This window comes from Varroa destructor, unplaced genomic scaffold, assembly GCF_002443255.2.
Source record: "Varroa destructor unplaced genomic scaffold, Vdes_3.0 BEIS01000004.1, whole genome shotgun sequence".
Classification (NCBI taxonomy): Eukaryota; Metazoa; Arthropoda; class Arachnida; order Mesostigmata; family Varroidae; genus Varroa; species Varroa destructor.
This window is the reverse complement of record NW_019211457.1, coordinates 27,351,417-27,370,236: the sequence shown is the minus strand read 5'-3', so window position 1 is coordinate 27,370,236 and position 18,820 is coordinate 27,351,417. Positions and strand designations below refer to the sequence as shown.

General features: G+C 41.5%; 1 protein-coding gene and 2 long non-coding RNA genes across 5 annotated transcripts in view; 1 reads left to right on the top strand and 2 right to left on the bottom strand.

Annotated features, from left to right (window-relative positions):
* The window catches only part of LOC147756030 (uncharacterized), a 34,837-nt gene extending 31,646 nt beyond the window's left edge, over window positions 1-3,191 (bottom strand). Inside the window, exons 1-4 of one of the 2 annotated variants that reach the window (XR_015327639.1) lie at window positions 2,834-3,191; window positions 2,319-2,487; window positions 639-741; window positions 16-240 (exon numbers count right to left, since the gene is read on the bottom strand). This is a non-coding gene — a long non-coding RNA (uncharacterized LOC147756030). Of the gene's footprint in view, window positions 1-15; window positions 241-638; window positions 742-2,318; window positions 2,796-2,833 lie in introns of those variants that run through there. The other variant, XR_015327638.1, reaches the window with a different exon arrangement.
* The window catches only part of LOC111248753 (extracellular serine/threonine protein CG31145), a 129,464-nt gene extending 111,447 nt beyond the window's left edge, over window positions 1-18,017 (bottom strand). For both annotated transcript variants that reach the window (XM_086988987.1, XM_086988989.1), the window contains exon 1: window positions 16,702-18,017. The gene's annotated coding sequence lies outside the window, so the exon portion shown is untranslated. The remainder of the gene's footprint in view (window positions 1-16,701) is intronic.
* Window positions 6,101-12,898, top strand: LOC147756029 (uncharacterized). The gene is made up of 2 exons (XR_015327640.1): window positions 6,101-7,987; window positions 8,314-12,898. It is a non-coding gene; the product is annotated as an uncharacterized LOC147756029 (long non-coding RNA).
* Window positions 18,018-18,820: the final 803 nt, after the last annotated feature.

Sequence of the window (18,820 nt, the reverse complement as noted above, 5' to 3'; positions counted from 1 at the left end):
GATTAAAGACTGTACCTGTACATCCATCGTCTCTATTGATTTTCTCAGTCTTTCACTAGCAGCTTTGGACGCATAGCTGGTGAAAGGTACCTTCTGTCGCGAAGCCGGGACAGCGACACTTTACCCTTCTTTTTGATCTGTTAAACAGTATTGGGCACTTTCTACGTCGTTACTTGTGTTTCTTTCGTATATCAACCGCCCTTTGTCCTGGCTCATCGTCTCTACTCGTTCCTGGTGCTCCTGTTATAATACGTTTTACAGCGAAAGGAAAACAATCTTTTTTGAAATGTCCGCTATTCTGGCCTCGCTTGATAAAAGACTCGGACATTACGAAAGAATTAGGCCTCTCCTCTAGCTATCCTTTCATATTTAAACCTATGACGAAAAACATTTTTGTGTTGTTGTTTTTAACCCATAATCTGTGTCCTTCCCAGAAATAATAGATATTGGAAAAACAGCGGCCTGAAAAGCTTAAAAACCGAACATATGCCAAAGCTTAAATACTTACGTTATAACACGGCTGCTCACCTACCCCGAATTTGTCTCTATTTTCCGATTGTCATTGCCGGCTATTAAGTAGGATATAGTTCAGACCGCATTTTGCCAACGAACTATCATATTATAAAAAAAAAAATTACCTGGTTACTGGGGCTGGCTGGCGAAATACGTAAGAACCTACCACTCACAGACGCCCACTATTGGACGCAGCTCATCTGCGATACAACTTTCTATTGGCCTTACCTGAAAAATGACACAGGCAAATGGTTAGTAGTCGAGATAGTTATGGCCGCCTTAATAGGCGTTAGGCATCAAATCGGTCGTCATTAAAATATATTGAATTAGTTATATATAAAAATTTCGAAAATTAAATAGTATATCGATTGTGTAAATTCAGTCCAAAGCAGTGCTTTCTAAATCTCCTTCCAATTGTGTAACCTATATATATCTATATACGAAGGCGGCATCTAAATCTGGTTAAGCTTCAACGAGCCCTTTGTCGTAGCGGCATGTGTATTCATGCGTTATTCCCAGTACCGAACAAGAATCAGTTATTTCTAGATAAAAAAAAAAAAAATTAATCCATCAAAACATCGTCTTCACAATTTGATCAATTATTATTATTTCATTTCTTGGTGCTAGATGAAGCGCCAATGAGGTTGAAAGTTTCTCCTTTTTTTTTTAGTCGAAATCGACGTTTTACGGAATGAAAATAGTTTCTGATAAATCGAAGTTAGTGAGACATACCACGAGATCCTCACTAGGGTTTACATTTGAAGGAATGGGGGAAGAATATAAGTTGAGTTGTCTAGATAAGTTGTCTATTTGGAACTTTCTACGCTTATCTGCAACTTTTTAGATTTGTTGGCAATTTTAAGCCGCTGTATTCTCCAGCTTTTTGGCTTCGCTGGTCATACGCGAGTTTCACGTGGCTGAATCCCATAGCGAGTTAATATCTTCAATTAGAGGGTTATTTTCGAGTTGAAAAATGAATGTTTCATTCTTTTATGAGTGGTTTAGGTTCTGAATAGAAGTGGTTTAGGTTCTGAATAGAAACTGTTATTGCGGTAGCTGGTGGCCATATTGGATAATCATAACCTTTAACAATGACACTTTAAGCATATACAAAGAAAATCGTTGAAATACAGATACAATCTTTGAAAGGAGGCACAAAGAAGCCACCGGATTGCGACGTCGCGCTTTCTATATGCAACGTAAGTGTTAAGCTGTTACAAGCAAATCCAGTGGACTGAGTAATTTTTGAACTATACACAGCTAGCAGACGAAATTGGGCTGGTAAATAGTTCAGTCTCCTAAAAAAACAGCTCAATTTTACTTCACGATAAAAACAGTTTAGAGGAAAAAACATTTTTAATTTCAAAAAGAACGTTCAGTGGTCTTAAAATAACTGTTGAAGGACATAGCGTTGCGGTCATCCTACGATTAGAGAAAACCTTAGGCGAGAAGGCCTTATGCGGCAGCATAGGACGTGAATGATGAGAACATTTCAAGAACGGAGATTGGAGTGTTGAAAATGAACGAGGAAAAGGAGACTAAGAAGGAAAGCGGATATATTTCAAGAACCTATAAATAGAGAGATATGGCTGCCCATAAGCCGCTAGAGCGCTCGGACAAGTGGGCAAAACATAAAGGAGAACACCTTGTATAGATACTGAAAAGTAGCTATTCTAGCCGTTAAGCTATTCAGCTTCAAAGTTCGCAAAGACCTTACAGGGGATGTGCTTGGTAAGAAAACTTCGTTAACAAGTGCAATTTCAACTGCTACTTACGAGCAAATAAACACACTAGCACTTACTTACGTGATTATCACAGAATAAATGATGCTTCCAATCTTGAACCACAAATTCAATTAATCGAGTACCCAATTGTTCCTTGGTCGATCGGCCGTTCGTATCGTCAAATGACGTAACAGCGTGTGGATAAAGCCGAAGCATATTCCGTCCGTTCAACCAATTTTTCTTCCTCGTGCTGTTATCGTTAATAGAAATTTTTAATTTGGCCAGTTCATGCATGTTTAAAACGTATGTTTTTTTGCTCTTTTGTCATATTTTCTGTATCCTAATTGTTACCATTGGAATCGTCCACAGTATTGTTCCAAACACAGGGCTGCCTCAGGCCCTGTTACAGCTGTCGACCCCTCCAATGTCCAACCAGTAAATAATATAATAGTACTAGTTTTACAGTAACGATTGCTCTGCGAATAACTTATCACAATCAGGCCATTGTCATTTGATGACGACCCACTGACTCTGCGATACGTATTGACGTCATTTTTACCGCTATCTTTTTGTGCGCTCCTGGCGCTGTCCAGTACCTGCTTTGACGGCGACGTGTGGCACTATCAGCGCCATTAAGCGATTGTTAAACTTCATCCGGCGCCCGCCGGCACCACCTCACCGTTATCGCTATTGGTCACAACATCAGAATTAACTATTGCGTCAACTGTAAACATAATTAACGTCTGTGGTTCTTATGCTGAGTGCACGATGTGACATCGATGCTTAGAACCGACTGGCTCTAGCTAGGAATCTAATCAATCACTTCGTTACCCTTCTTTCGTTTGGCGATACCATTGCCGGCATGCTATGAGGCAGCAGTAGCGCTCTGCGTCAATATATAACGTAGCCACAGACAACCGATAAAGAAACTCAGATTGATCACCATAGTCGTCAGTATTGTGATTATTGTTGTAAACATTGTCAGTAGAGGCGTATGTAACATCTGTCCAGAGTCGTCTGCTGAGGATGATAATAATAATAATAACTAATAAGGTTGATGTAGTTACAACTTTGCGTCGCAGTCGATGAACTGTATCATGTAAATAACAACAATAGAGCTTTTTAAGAGCTTTACAACGTTTAGGGTCTCACAGTTGATACACAGAGTCCGCAAGAACCGTTAGACAGAGAACAAGTACAATATTTTTAAATATTTTTTTATTTATTTATTTATTTATTTAAATATTTTTAAAAAGTAGTAAATACTCATTGTTGTTGTTATTTATGTTAGCATTCAAACTTCACGCGACAATTGCATACGCGAGAGGATTCATTACTAACAGTGAGAGCCTGAATGCTCACACACATTTCCAGATGTCACAGCACACGCCGCCGGAAAAATCGTGTATTGCGGTAATGTAATACCGGCAAGATCGTACGTTTCATAGTGTTTCTAAGTATATATTTGTATATACCACGTAGTACGTTTGTTTGTCAATCGGTTAACGCCAACCCATATATTCGTCTCTGGTGTTTAAAATAAAAATAAATAAAATAAGTAAATAAGTATCTATCCTCCTATAAACAGAATGGGACAAGAGTAAGTTTACGGCATACAACGACCATAGACAACGAGAGAAATGTGAAGTTTACAGACATAAAAAAGGCAAGTTACTTACAATTGGAGCAGCGCTGTATTGACTAGAGAAGCGTAGATTTTTCCCTAACAGAAAGTTAACTTTTTTTTTCCATTTCTAATCCTTTTCCTTCTTGGAGCCTATTATCGACGGCATCTATGCCTTCCCCGAAACCACAACTGACCTTCATTCATATTCGTTCTAGCATACGATTTCTGTGTTATCTAGCTTATTTGACTACAAATTTTGCAGGCACGACCGCGTTATTTTATCGATTTCATGGCCCAAAGAACGCTTCAACAAAATGCGGATCCAATGAGACTCTGCACCCTACCACGGAGCGTCAGACGACAATGAAAGCTTCCGTAGTCGCCATCGGCACGGCGGTAGCAGCTGACATATATTTCCCAATTGTTGACTGCAATTCTCGTACTGTCTAATAGCTTGCCACTGACAGCAATGTTGGCGCATTTCACTTGGTTATTCCGTTCAGGTCCTCACCAGGCCAATGCTTCATCTTGTTTTTGACAAATGAACAGAAAAGCATACAAGGTAGAACAAACCCACTGAATCACAGAATACATAGACGTCTAGGCTATCTAAATACCTTTGCTTCATCAATTTTGCATGTATACCTGTTATTGGTGAAGCGCTTATTACTGGTTCTTTTTGACGGTTGCCGCAACGCCATGTAGGAGACGGCATACACGACGCCTAGAACTGCCAATTCATTATAAAGATCCGGAACGAATTACTGACCGGATATTGCTCGTATTTGAAAAATTTAGACGTTTGCCAGGCGATCTCAATTTTTTTTTTCGCCAAGAAACGTCAACTGACACTCGTCAAATTTGGAATCTCGACCGTATTGGTTCAACACTGTTATATGATTTATATATTTATATTATCGAGTAAAAGAAAATATGGCTTTTCCGAAGAGTGTCGCTGTTGATATCGTGACTATTTATCCTTCAAAAAAAAATGTTCGCTTAAAATCACTTTCTCATTGAAGGTTCTAAGAAGGTTAATGGTATCATAAAATGATAGTCTGCGTTTCGTCAGGCTCAATTAAAATTAGTTGTTTTTATTCCAGTTTCTTTAGATATAGGCTCTTTCCAACAGTACGAACCATTACGTGATAGCGTGATGAATAACGTATTGGCCTGCCAATTGTGGATATTTTGCGGTCTAGGCTCGAATTTTGTCGAAAATGGGTACTCGTTCACACTCAAATACAAACGTAGATGACCAACAACATATCTTTTAGTGTTACTACTTAGTCGCGATCTCTGCATAGGGTCCTTTCAGCTCGGTGGCGCCCTTCCGTCCAGGCAATCAGTTTCATCTATTTAATTATTGTTGGCTTGCTACGATACCTCCATGTAGATGCGTAGTCAGTCGTAGATCGTGTAGTACTAATTAACGTACATGGAGCATTTATTTGCCATACCGTACAGATGAGGGGCAGCCAAACGTTGGCGGATTATTCGAACAGGTATTTAAATGGAACGAGTATTATTATTTGACCGGTGGTCTTCACTTTGCATAGCCCTACCCAGTCAGCTACCCAACTGGTCCTTCAAAGCAGTGCTTCACGCCAAGCGGCGTTCGACCCGCTTCGATTATCTGTATATGTACAACAAACAATACGTATATATATATATATACAGTTGGGTGAGGAATTTCTGTTGGGCTCCATATCTAAACTTTATATGCAAAAAATACAATAACAAACTTTTTTAGCAGTAGTACATAAACATCTCAAATTGTTGCATGTTATTGTGTCTCTAAATACATGGTTGTATAAAGCGGGATAGCAGGATATTCGTAGTAGGGTTTTATTTAACTAGCTACGTTAGCTACGGGATTCTGACAACAGCTGTGCTTACATGTGTCACAATATCTGTCTATATGACCAGGCAGTGCGACCTATTGATGAACACAGACGCACTTATTTCCATATACATATATACGCGCATTCAGATGACGGAGGACGTGACATAGTGACCAAACACGCATGGAAATAGTACTCAAAATAAACCCACAGTTATGACACTGCGCGTTAGCGCAATCGTTTCTATTATTACGCTTATGTGATAGCTGGGGCACTTAGCTATTGCTTCTTCTCTTCCCTTTTCGTTGCGCAATTGTGACGTTGTCCTGTGCGGCTCACGCTTTATGGTGGCGTGCGCTGCTTTATGGCGGCTAATTCAAATTCAACGTTGTGCTTCTGCTGCCATAGCAGACCTCACTGCTACTAAACATGATTTTGCTGTTTCATGACGTTGTCTGCAACAGCTGCGTTGGCGTTCAAAACCTGAAGGTAAAGCTTGATAATTCTAGGTAATGTGAACACTAAAAGCCAACCGCAGTCTTGTCATGGTATTTACCTTCCTTTTATCGCCTCATCGCGCACCATTAGTAGAAAGTGTCATCGACACAGGAGGTCTGTCATGAACAAGCATCCGCTATAACCATTCCCGTTAGGCCCTTGCTACAGGAACGACATAATTCCAGCACCGCAGTATGGGATAACGTGGCAGCTACAACGACAACGAAAAACAGCGCCCTGAGAGCAGGTCTTGTACCGCGCGAGAAGCAAATCAACGAGCGGAATTTCAATTAACGTGGAAACAGGCGGCAGTGGGATATGCGACTAAAAATTGAGGACTCGATGGCAACATGAAGTCAGTAATAGTAGTTATAATGCATATGTGCGTACTTTTGAATCAGGAAGGTCTTCAATAGCGTGTAACTTACATAACCCGCGAATAAAATTGATTACAATGCATATCATTTCGATTAATGCTGCAGATCTCAGATTTGCTTTTATGGTATCTTATAAGTGTTAAGTGCAGTAGTACCGAAACGGCATGGATCTTTTTATCGTGATAAACAAGTATAACAATATGGATATATATAAGCCCTTAGAAGGAGAACGTATAGTTATTTTTCAAAAGCTATCTAAATTTACCCAACAAAAGAAAGGACCCTAAAAAATCCTCTGTCGAATAAGCTCTAAACAGTAACAGTTCTATGCAACGCAGGTGGCAGGCACTCAAGCAATCAATATTTACTAATCTTACCCGCAAAATCGGTGCGCGACTAAATTAGTTCTTATATATATATATGAGCACCTGTTCATCTATACATGATCCAATCATCATTTAGATTGTTGACCAAACAGCAAACTGCCCGATTCGGTGGACGACCATGCGAAGACGTGTGTCCGAGTCGCCCTTCTGTGCCTTCCAAACTTGAGCCTAATGCTGGTTGCTATCGTCGTCGCACTGGGGCTACCTCGCCGTAACCGTTGCATCTATCACGATGAACTTCGAAGAAAAGACAAGGATTATCTATCGAGCAGAAAGACCGATGACGATGACGAGGACGATAAAGAGAGAACAAACGGGTGCTGGCTTTGCAGATTGTTTACGGAGATGTCAGTTTCCGCGAGGATTACCATCGCGCTCTGCCGTCATGACCCCCAAATACACGACCAAACGTGAACGCGTTACGCTCGCCTATTCGAGCAAAGAGCAAACGTCTAGATGGCTCCTACCAGATATTTAGCTGTCGGCACTGAATACTGGTTCATTAGCTATGTGTTGGTACAGTGCATTGCTGTCTCTGTGGAATGCGCAGGCAGCGAAGAAAATTCTGACGGTCCGACAGTGTGAACGTTGTCCTATTTCGTTCTATTCGTTAGCGACGCGAGGACATCTCTACCGCTGGGGGAAAAGCGTTTTCACCCATCATATTTTTTCAAGGAGGAGAAGGACAACCGAAGTTGACAGTTCAACCCAGTCAATATTTGAGGCTTCTCTGGGTGTCACTGTCACGACGAAAAAGAAGTTACCGTCTCAGAAGGTCGATATTCGGGCTGGACGTTTTCCTGCCGTTCTGTCACTTTTTTTTTGACAGCGTGAGCAGACCAATCAACAATATCTACAGTATAATAGCAATAAAGTTATAGTACGTAGAGACAGAAAGCAACGTGTGGTGAAGCATGTATATGATAAATATGATGCAATGTCAAGCGAATTAGTTCCTTACTTTCTGCTGATTATACAGAAGTACCCATGCTGATCGGAAATGCTCAACGTATGTACGGTAAGCTTCGATTCAAAACCGATATGGTATCGACAGCCTTACTGTTCGGGATGTTTTAAAATGGACATAATGCATTCTGTCTCGCTGCGGTGTTCCCCAAAGCTCCTAGAATCCAAAGATCACTTTGTGGCAGAATATAGAGAAATAACAGCGCCAGTTAACTCAACTGGTTCCATAAAAGTTAAGTTAGAAATGAACTATATGATGTTGTGTTAACTTTGCCATGAAGCATTTCACGACTACAAGTTTTCACAGACCCACTCAAGCTGCTAGCGGGACCGACTCGGCTTAATGTAGTATTATTGTTCTCTTTGACATAACTACAGGTATCTTTACATTATGCTGAAGCCTGGGCTAATCGTCAACACCGACTTCCGCTTTGGCTGCGCGGGTTGACAGTGACAACTTCCTTTCATGCGTACGCCCTCTGGCGTCAACCGATATTCGGGTGCGAATTCTACAGCACGCGAATCCTGCAGAACTTTTCACGAAAGAAGGGGACGGCTATAGCTGTCCGTAATGTCGTCATAGCCGTAGACTCGTCGTGTCAACTAAATGATGAACCCGGAGCTTTGGACGAGACAGTCTGATGATATCGTTTGAGCAGCAGACTTAGTTCCGATCGGCACTGGTTTTACGGTCAGCGCGATCGTAGCGCGCCGCAAGCGAGGCCACCGAACGAGGCCATATTCAGTTTAAGTAAAGCCTGTGTGATGAAGGACAAACTTTTGAAGAAAAAAGCGAAAACCATGAGCCGACATTCTTCCAGCTGAAAGGCTGAGATGTTACAAACGCACTCAAGTATGGCATTGCCCTAGCCACTTGGTATTGGTTGCTATCAACTACCGAGTTTTTGTGACCTAGGCATATAGGTTACTGGTGGAAATCAATTTTGGCAAAAGAAGGTACCAGTAGCGGGCCGACAACGAACGGCATGGAAGATCGACGCAAAGGAAAGGCGTTCTGAGAGTCCAGAAAAATGAGCACCTTCGTTGACCATTTTTTTGACCTTCTATTCCGTGACATAAGAGGAAGATCGCGTATGTTGTTAGGCTTCTTTGTTCGCTGCATTCATAAACAGTAGTAGCTCCTTTCTATCTCAGCATATTATTGTATAAAATCTCAGAGACCTAGGAAAGAAAACAAGTCGTTCAGAAGCCTTTATCTGTAGAAGTAAATAACGTTATATCACTCACATTGGCCAATGCAAAAAGCGTCTAGTCCCAATATCTAGTGAGCCACTCATTCTTTATCCTACGTTCTTCATTGGTTCCCAGCCAAAAGTAGGATGGCAAAAAATGGCTAGACAAAGGGAGTCTGCTAGCCACCTTCCGTCTACCACCATTCGAGTCAGGTCCGATATAGTGGAAATGGTCCAATATTCCGAAACGAACGAATGCCGCATGATGTGGGGCGCGGGTTGCCGCGAACTTTCTATTTCCTCTTAATTAGAATTCCTAATTATTTTTTGGCCCAATCTTTTCTAGTCATTTGCAGGATTTCCCTTTGGTCTTTACAATTCTTGCTTCCCGTTTCTCTTTTATCAGTTTTACTGTACGTCGCAGAAAATATGCCCGATTTTCTATCCTTAATTTTTGCTCTCTCCCTCGATAACCGTTGGCTGCTTATCATCTTCGCGTGCCCGTTTTATACCTTTATGGTGACTTCCTCTAACATAAGGCACCTCAAAGCGTACCCGTAATTCCAGCGTTTTCTTTGGCGGCAGCACTAGCAGAAGATGCAGCCGGACAATCAGCAGTGGGTGTCCTGCCTTACGGGCCATTGGTAAAGCTAGTTTTGTCGCTCTACTTGCAGCCATCAGTTTGCTGGTCGCTCGGTAACTTTGGGTCTTTACGTGCAAGCAGATGCTTGAAATAGGTCCAAGTCACTCTAGTCTTTTTGATTTCGACATTCTTTATACTTTGTGCTCTTAATTCGTCATTTTCTTCAGCGGTTCACTCTACTTTCGGTGAGGCTTTGCGAGCGACTGTCGAAACGCCAGCTACGGAGGCTCATCAGACCTTCCGCGTAACCGCTGTCGACCCCTTCTATGCTTCCTCGTATTTCCTCTATCGGCTTCTTTGATCCCTTTTTCTTTCTTTCTTTCTTTCTTTCTGCACTCTTTTTTGACACATTTTCTTTTTAGCTTTTGCACTTTGCCCCACTGATAGACTGCCTCCCTGCGTTTGCCCCCCTCAATGTTTTCTTGGTAGTTCGATATGTTTCATCATCAGCATCAGGCATCATTCAAGTTCGATCGACAAGAGACAAACTTTTCTCATCAGAACAAATCTGTTCAGCGCAAAAATGAGCTTCAACTCGTTGCCGTTAGCCTTCCAAAAGCATTCCACGATCTCTTTTTACTACGCTTGCGAGTTTCGTCGACCGCTCCGTACCTTCCCATCACCTTAGCGCCTCTCATTATTTAGCTGCGCTTGTGGTCTGTGTGGCTAGAGCCATCCAAGAAACGGCACGCATGGCTTCTAAGCGTTGCAGCTGTCTTCAGTACGTTACTATATCGCTACTTCCGGAAAGCTGGTCAGCCTTCACCAACTCGGCCTATCGTATCCGATCGCCATCGAATCTTCGTCTTCTTTCGCACTGGCTTCAACTGTTCGCGGCTCACGTCATTTCTTCTTTTTTCTATGGTATCCCGCTCGACTATTATCGTAGTCCTATCGTTCTACTACTATCGCTGCCACTGCCAGCGGTCCCTCTGACTTCGTCATCAATCTATCATCTGTGAAATATCGGCTAGCTCCTCACATAGGGAAAGGAGTCGTACCGTGCTGCGGTACAGCACGATACCTTCCAACAGTGTCATCGTTAGCCTGGGCACTCGTATCGACAGGGACTGTGTAAGCATACGTCGGGAAAGGCACGTAACTTCCTTTGAGTGTTGCCGGCGTTGTTATAAGGCACTGACCCTTGCTGATCCTCGACTTCAGCAACGACGACACGAAATACGTGCTGATCTTCTCTATAGCAAGTACTAAATGACGGATAAACGAAGTGCTAAACGGCAGACGAGGTTATTTTCTTTTAAAGAAATATTATTCGGAGACGCTGTATTAACAGCCAACGTCCAGAAAGTGAACGACTAATAACGAGATTGTCATCGATGTATTATTGCAGGTTTGGTTGGATTCTGAGGATATTTCGTGGAAAACAAAATAATGTAGAGTGACAAAAGCAGACACGAATCAATCTGATTGTTCAGTAAAGTTAAACAAGGTTTATTTTGGGTAAACATTGTACATAAACAGATAATGAATATAATTTTAATATTGTTTATTATTACAATATGTATGACATAATTCGCAGTTTTATTTTTTTATATTTATAATTTTGAAGACGGCTTTCCTTATACGTTAATATTGTAAAGACCCCTTACGATCATTTATAATATGCACACTTCTTATAAGAGGAGAGGATATAGATACGGATGTGCGTTTGGTTGTTTATAGGTGAAGTACCTTCGTGTATCCTCTTGGTAAATAAGAGGATACAGGAAGGCACCCGTTGAACAGTCCTTTTGGAAAAAATCCAGCTGCCCATAGTAACTATGCGGGAAAAACCACATGATCATTTAATGGTTCAAGAATCAAATGAAAAAACTGCCCAAAAAAATCACATTTTTTGCTCACTAAGATCACTGCTATACTCCGTTTCTTTTCTTTTCTCCATTCACTCATATATAATATTAACAGCAAACGGAATGAACGAAGAAAGAAACTCTGGATATATAAGCAACTGGCTATTTTCTCACTTTACATCTCTTGCTAGTGCTAGCACCGCTGCTTTTCTCTTAAAAACAAAAAAAGCGCTGAACTACAAAGCTAAAGTCTCCCCCTTATATGCCTTCCAGCCGATGCCCACGGGGCAAAACCAAGCTACCCTTGCGCTGGCCCTCGTCGTCTATTCAGCGATGGTGAACTATTTTTGCTTCACTGATCTCCTTTACTGTGGCAGCGGTTGCCGTACTGCTGCTATAGTACTACCACTGATGCGGCCGTTGTTGCTTCGCCCAATTTCATACTCACTTGTCGCTGATTTTTAGATCATTATTGAATTTTAAGGGCGGCAGTAAGTGGCCGCTACGGAGGCTGCGCGATCTCATTCAGTGCTCCTGTGGCGGAATTGCCAACAAAAAAAGGGCGCCTTTAGCGCTGCTGGTGATGAACACTACCTGTTTAATAAATGGCCAGACGAACACGGGTTTAGTTGGGCTCCGTTACTGCAGCTGAACCTATCAACTGCTGCTGACCCAACAGTATTCAGCTAGATAGGCATCTCTGCTGTTTTTGCTCCCAGATACCTTGTAAAAAGAGGTAATTTTTTTTACTCTTCGTTGCTTTTTTCATGTTCAGTTTAATCAAAAAGAATCATGCCAATAACACCAGCATCAGCGGTGCCGGTACGATTAGAAATTCACAAAGCGGATGTCCGGTTTGACCTATACAGTAATCTCAGCTAATAAACATTGATGTGAGCTGAACCTTGTCTGGTCCTAAGCTTTAGGTTTTGTATTGAAAAGAAACGATTTTGCTTTCCGTGAAACTATAGGTCTTTTTTTTTCTAGAGCAGTGCTGATACTACAACAAACTATTAAACACAAACGGGAAAGGTAACGTTTAACACATATAGCTTCATATATGTTAGTTTCTGTCTTCACATATATATATAGAAATTCGTGCTTTGTCAGTTGTGGGCGCTAACGGTTCAGCAATAGAATAAACACTATTTAGAGATGAAAATAACTTCTTAACTAGGCCCGGTGAAGATAACAAAATGAAGAGCTAACCAAGTTGTACAAGGCTGATTTATGTCGACTGCATACTGAATACTTCCGTTGCGCTCTTATATAAAAATATGAACATTTTGTGATTTACGCTAATGCTGAAGGGAAGCTAGTGAGTCTCGGAGCAAGTTACTAGCTAGCTCAAGCAATAATAAGGCGATAAGCAACGGAAATTACGAAACGATTTGTTTTTAATCGATGCGTCTAGATTTGTCAGTATAAAAATTTGAAGATGTTGCTGAAAGCACAGACAGTACCGAAGAAGAAACACCTTTACCACGGACAGCTACCTTCGGCATGGAACCGCTGACGTCATTGCTGGCTGCTTCACATAATCACAAGATCTGAATTAACTTTTTTTAGGATTATTAGAAGATTTGGAACAATTCTTCATGGAAGATTGTTACCGCATATATATTCGATCTTTTTAGGAACTGGTTAATGCTGTTTCCAAGGTAAGTTACGTTTGAGCGCCTGTAAAGGGTCAAATGAGGAGCTATTCAAAATTGTTTCGCTCAGGGCTTTAGATATTTTTGGAGATCTAACACGTCTAGAGGAGTTTTAGACGCCGCACGTAGTCAAATCAATGTATTTCGTGAATTAATTCATTCGAAATAAGATTCCGGAGCTGTTGCATCTGGCGCATAAAGGTAGATAGTTTTACAATTGGGTAGGGTGATAGACATCGATGCAGGCTTCTACATAAAATTATACGCAACAGGAATAGACCGACCCTGCAAACGAATTAGGAAGTTATCATCTAAAACACTGAAACAGGTCCAAATCCCGCTGTTTGTTAGAACGCTGATGCTGCTTGTGCCTATGTCGACTACAACAGCCATGTTCCGATTATCGCTAATTGCATCCCTGTTTTTTTACCTCCCTTTCTATTCCACGCATCGCTGGTAACTTCAAAAATGTTTAAAGCTAAGTAATCTATGAGTTAACTAGTTAGCGAAACTGTTTAAGCGATGGAAAAGTGACCAAACGAGGCTCAAACTCCTATGTTACACCATAGAACAAACATGGGAGACGGTATATGTGTTACAGCATTATTATAATAGTGTTCATTTTAGCCGGCTGATGTCAGGTGGCATTGAACCAAATCGAAGTTAACAAGACTGCCCTGGAACATAACTAGACCAGCGTAAAGGCAAACGTCGAGGGAAAATTTTCTTTCGATGCTTTCCTCGAAAACTGCAGATACCGACGTTGTTTTTTGACAGTGATCCGTCTGCGCTCTCATAAAAGGCGGCAACGGCATTACCATTGTAGGCCGTCCCTTGAGCGGCGGTGAGCACTTTTTACGGACAAATGCCATTGCTTGAAATGGGAGCGATTGATGCCAATGTCGGATTCGGGTCGACGACGCGCCACGAAGGCGCGTGCTCGATTTGCGTCAAATTTATGCAGTAATGCCAACCCGAAAATGCGATTGTGTTTTTTTCAGCGCACACTGGAAAAAGCTGTAGCTATTAGCGGCACGTTTCTATACCGCTACCTGCTATTCATATACTTAATTAAACTTATCGTGCAGTGCTAGTTAATCAAAAGGAGCTGACCTAAACATAACTCTTCTGTGTGAAAACCTTCGCAGTAGCGCTCAATATCACAATAAAGATGAAAGGCTTCAGACCACAATTTTTTCAACAGGTTAGCGCCCAATGCGTTACGTAAAGTAAGCTCAAGCATTAAAATATCTATCTGGTACTGGGAGACTCTCATCTACTGGACCCTAGACCTTGTTTCCTTAGGCCTTTCGAGCAAAAGGTGGTGATGCGGTGAGACCTTTTCTAGTTGTACTAATCGGTAGGGCAAAGCACATGAAAAACACTGTGAGAAAATGCACGTTTCAGCAAATTTTGAAAATTATCTGGTCCAAATCATTTGGTATAAACCGTTTCCTCCCACTTGTAAATCACTCGTTGCAACGCAATGAGCAAAAAAAACTAGTCGCAAATAGCTTTAACTGAGGACCATTCTATCTACGGCTCGAGAGGGCCAACGAATCGATCGTTGTGACAACAATTCTGTCCTACTATTTTACGCATATAGATAATATTACGTTCTATTTAAATGTCCAGGTGAGACATTCATACTATGTTATGTTATGAAGACTTCCCTTCAAGTAAATCTTTGTATGGACGTAAGTAAAAAAAGCCAGCTGCCTGTCCCGTTCGAAGCCCATGGATGATAAACTTAACGATGCTCGTATTGTACAAATGAATCGCATCTAATAACCTGCTATGCTTTTGTATGGCGCATCGTTAGAAAGCTTGAATAGATAATAAATACATATAGGATTAGACGCATCAAGTCTAAATGAGGTAATTCCAAGGCAGTCTACGACGATACTAACTTTTGCCAGGGACGAGAGGTAAGCGTCATGGTTGTTAATAGTCTCTGCGTTAATCTGGATGATGCACTTCGTTTTGCCTTTAGGCAACGATTTTGTTTCGAAATCGCTTGTCCTACTTGTTTTTTTATTGCGTAAGAAAAACCAAATTTTGCGTCATTTGAATTGAAAATAATCAAAAGAATACAACCTGTTCTCGGGCATACGTCTCCGCTGCTTAGCAAATTTAGGTTGGACATTTGACAATCACATCCGGGTTGGTAATACGGCGCAATATATTGTAAACTATGTTTAAATTTACCTATCCTAAATATGGTGCACCGCGAAGAAAGCTTCTATTCAAAACCTAAGATGACTAGTCATCTTTAAGACATTCTCTTTTCAATCCGCAAATAACCCACGACAAACGATGCTAATAGGCGTAAACTCATTGAAGTGTCACTTATACGAAGAAAAACGTCACCTAAGAGAAGTTCCGACGGAGCTAGACTCTGAGCTGATATCAGGCCAGCAGTCTTAAAAATGCAGAGGCTCAAAAGGACCTAAAGGTTTAATGATCTGCAAAAGGGTGCAAAAACGCTACCCGTTAGGGCTTATATGGACGACCTCTGTGTTTCGAGTTTTACGGCCGCTAGAAATTCCACCAAACGGAGTCTGTCTATGTCCGTGTCCGGACCTAAACCTCTATGGACGAGTTAATTAGAAATTGCTATTTCTCCCTTTGAAACATTCGTTCATGTCTGTATCAATAACTCCGGTGAACGAAAAGTGATTTTTTTAATTACTTCGTCACATCTTTGAGCCCCTAAATCGAAACTATTGAAGATTTTCCTATATGCCTGTTGAACAGCTTCTTCACTTTCCTAAAAAATAGACGTTTTTAATTTACAGATAGTATTTAAATTGGTCTTGATTTCAAAACGGCATAGACATCGCTCCAGCATTAAACGATGTGGGTAAAAAAATGTATTCATGTGCCCACAGCACATCTTAGGTTTTACCCATTTCGATCACTGTACCATTTCCTTCAGGTACTATTGTATATTGTGGTTTGTAATACCTAAGCGGGGTCTAAAGGTTGATCTTACAGCTCTATAAAGCAGAAATATTAATACATAGTTCTTAGGAGAGGCATGTAACATTTCTCATGTAATTGTTACATAATCAAGATGAACTTAGCACTGTTTATTAAAGGGGATTTTCGGTGCAGTAAGATGCAATAAACAACCTTACGAATACCTGTCTTGTTATTTCGTGCATTCCTATAGATAAGCAGGCCATCTCCTGCGACATTTAGTGAACCTTTTTTCATTTGAGCACTCAGATAACATCCCTACAGGATTGTTTGTGAGTAAAAACATGCGTTAAGTTGTTATTAAACTTCTAGTTTGCAACCCCGAAAGAGGGTAAAAACAGCTAATTATGAACTTATTTTTGCGATACACGAAATTTGACTATTACAGCTCATCAACTGACAGGTTGGTACAGTCAAAAGTATATCAACTTACAACAAGGTACAAGCAATATCATAAACTTACTTTTTTTACAATAACTTACCATTATTGTGAGCGCGGGTCGCAGAATTTTGCAAGACGCATCCTCAATACGTTGCTATTGATTGAATTTAATAGGTACACACTGTTATCACTTTAAAATCACTTTAAACTTGTAAGTAATTTTAAGATTGTGTCGTCAGGTCACTTCAAAAGTTATCTTCTTCGCGTAGAATTGGATGAAGAAATTTTCTAGTTTCTAGAAGCTTCAGTTGTTCGGTGAAAACAGTCAATTTCAGCGAAGGCTATAGAAAGGATCGAAGCTCTATAAATCGAAGTGTTTTTTCATGCTCTAGTTATACCAAAGGCTGTTTTCTCGTATATTTAGGTTAACAGTTGATTTCTATTTAGGCGAGCGGGTTTCCTTAATAAATAATTACGGCCTAAGCAGACCTTGTGGCGTATGTGTGTGACAGAAACGTTAGCCTTATGGAACAGTTAGAGATCTCCTACTCTAGAGATAAATTTCTTCGAATAACATCAACATCTTCGGGGGAAGAATCGACTTGGGTTAAAGAAAAACTTTCCATTTCACTATTGATTCCTTAATTTGCTTCCACCAGAGTTCCTGAGTAAATGGCCTGGCGTGTATTAGTAAATTTAGGTTAAAAAAAAAGCCGGAATTTTAACCCCAGCTACACTATTGGTATATTTCTTGGTGCAAAACAATGATCTTACGAAATCCAAGAAACAATTGGCTCAAGGATTGGTCTCACACTCGCATATGGCCCTGGATTCGTTATATCTGCATACAAGCTTATGAACAAATTCTGCTTCGGCAAAAATTCTCCTTCTGGATTCATATGTAGCCAGTGTGAACAGCCGCCTAGTATCGTACCCGCGGTAATCACATTAGGGCCGATCGGTCAGTCATACTGCAGTTGTTCCGTGAGCCCGCCACCTGTATAACAATCCTACGAAAACTTTCAACGGTGTTACCATCAGCCTGCTTGACTTCTGTCCAGTAACTCATCAGTACGTGTATAGCCAGCACTCAGAACACAGTCACTTATGGTCAACGTGTCACAAGCCCGAATCGAGATTTTAGCTGGAATTAACAGTCATACGTACGTTGTTTCCACCAAATACGCGCTCTGACGCACCAAACCACTGTAAAACCAACTACCATCGAGAGGGGTACCTTGTACAGCTGCACTGAGCCATTCTTATGTTCCGCTGTAAAACTATGACTTCGACGCTCTGCATTAAGCGTCGCGAACAGCGGCACGAAACCCGCTATTTGCTGGCAAAATCCACTGCCGCCGTTGCTATTGCTGATGGTACTGCGGTTCTCACCGCAGTGGTTGTCGCCAATGAACGAGCTGCCTGCCGCCAGACGATTGCTGCGAGAGGCCAAAAAGTAGCAGAGACACTTAGTAGGGGGAAGCGGCTGCAGCGTCTTCACCGTTACAACGATGCTGGATGGGTCTGTAGGACGCGATGAAATGCTTAGATGGTTCAACAAGCCGATGCAAGTCAAAACACTAATGCTCTGATAGAGGCTAGCCCGAGGCGCGGGGCCGCGCGCGTCCTGGAGAAGATCAGTAGAGGGGCAAACCGTCACTGGTACAACCTTAGTTTCTATTAGCCAAGGGCGGCGGTGGCATTGGCAGTAGTCGCAGACCGGCAGAAAATGCCAGCATAGGCATCCATCCACGCACAGTTATTACAGGTAATGCGAACAACAGTTAGTCGGGCGCGGCAGTAGCAGCATAAGAGGAAGACTACGAGCAACAGGCCTTATGCGAAACGGAAACTGAGACACGAGAAGGGGAGAGCAGCAGCTGGCAAGCATAGATGGTGAATATTAGCTAGGATTGCTGCAGTGAGGACGTCGACCGATGCGTAGGGACCCAGCAGTGTTAATTCAGCTGGCTGGCGGTAGAAAAGTTGTTGTTGATAGGAGATGCCGGAAAATGACACTGAAGGTTATGCAAAGGAAAACCTGGATAGATGGAGACGAAGACTGCACGTGATGCTTTTGGCTAGACAAGTACCATCGGGGCAGTTATCGGGTGAAGCCTGAAATGTGCCTAGTGTGTGTGGCATATAAAATTAAAGAAGGTAGAATGCCGTGGGGGAAAAATAAGATACATTTTGTGGGCGTAGGCTAGATAGAGTTC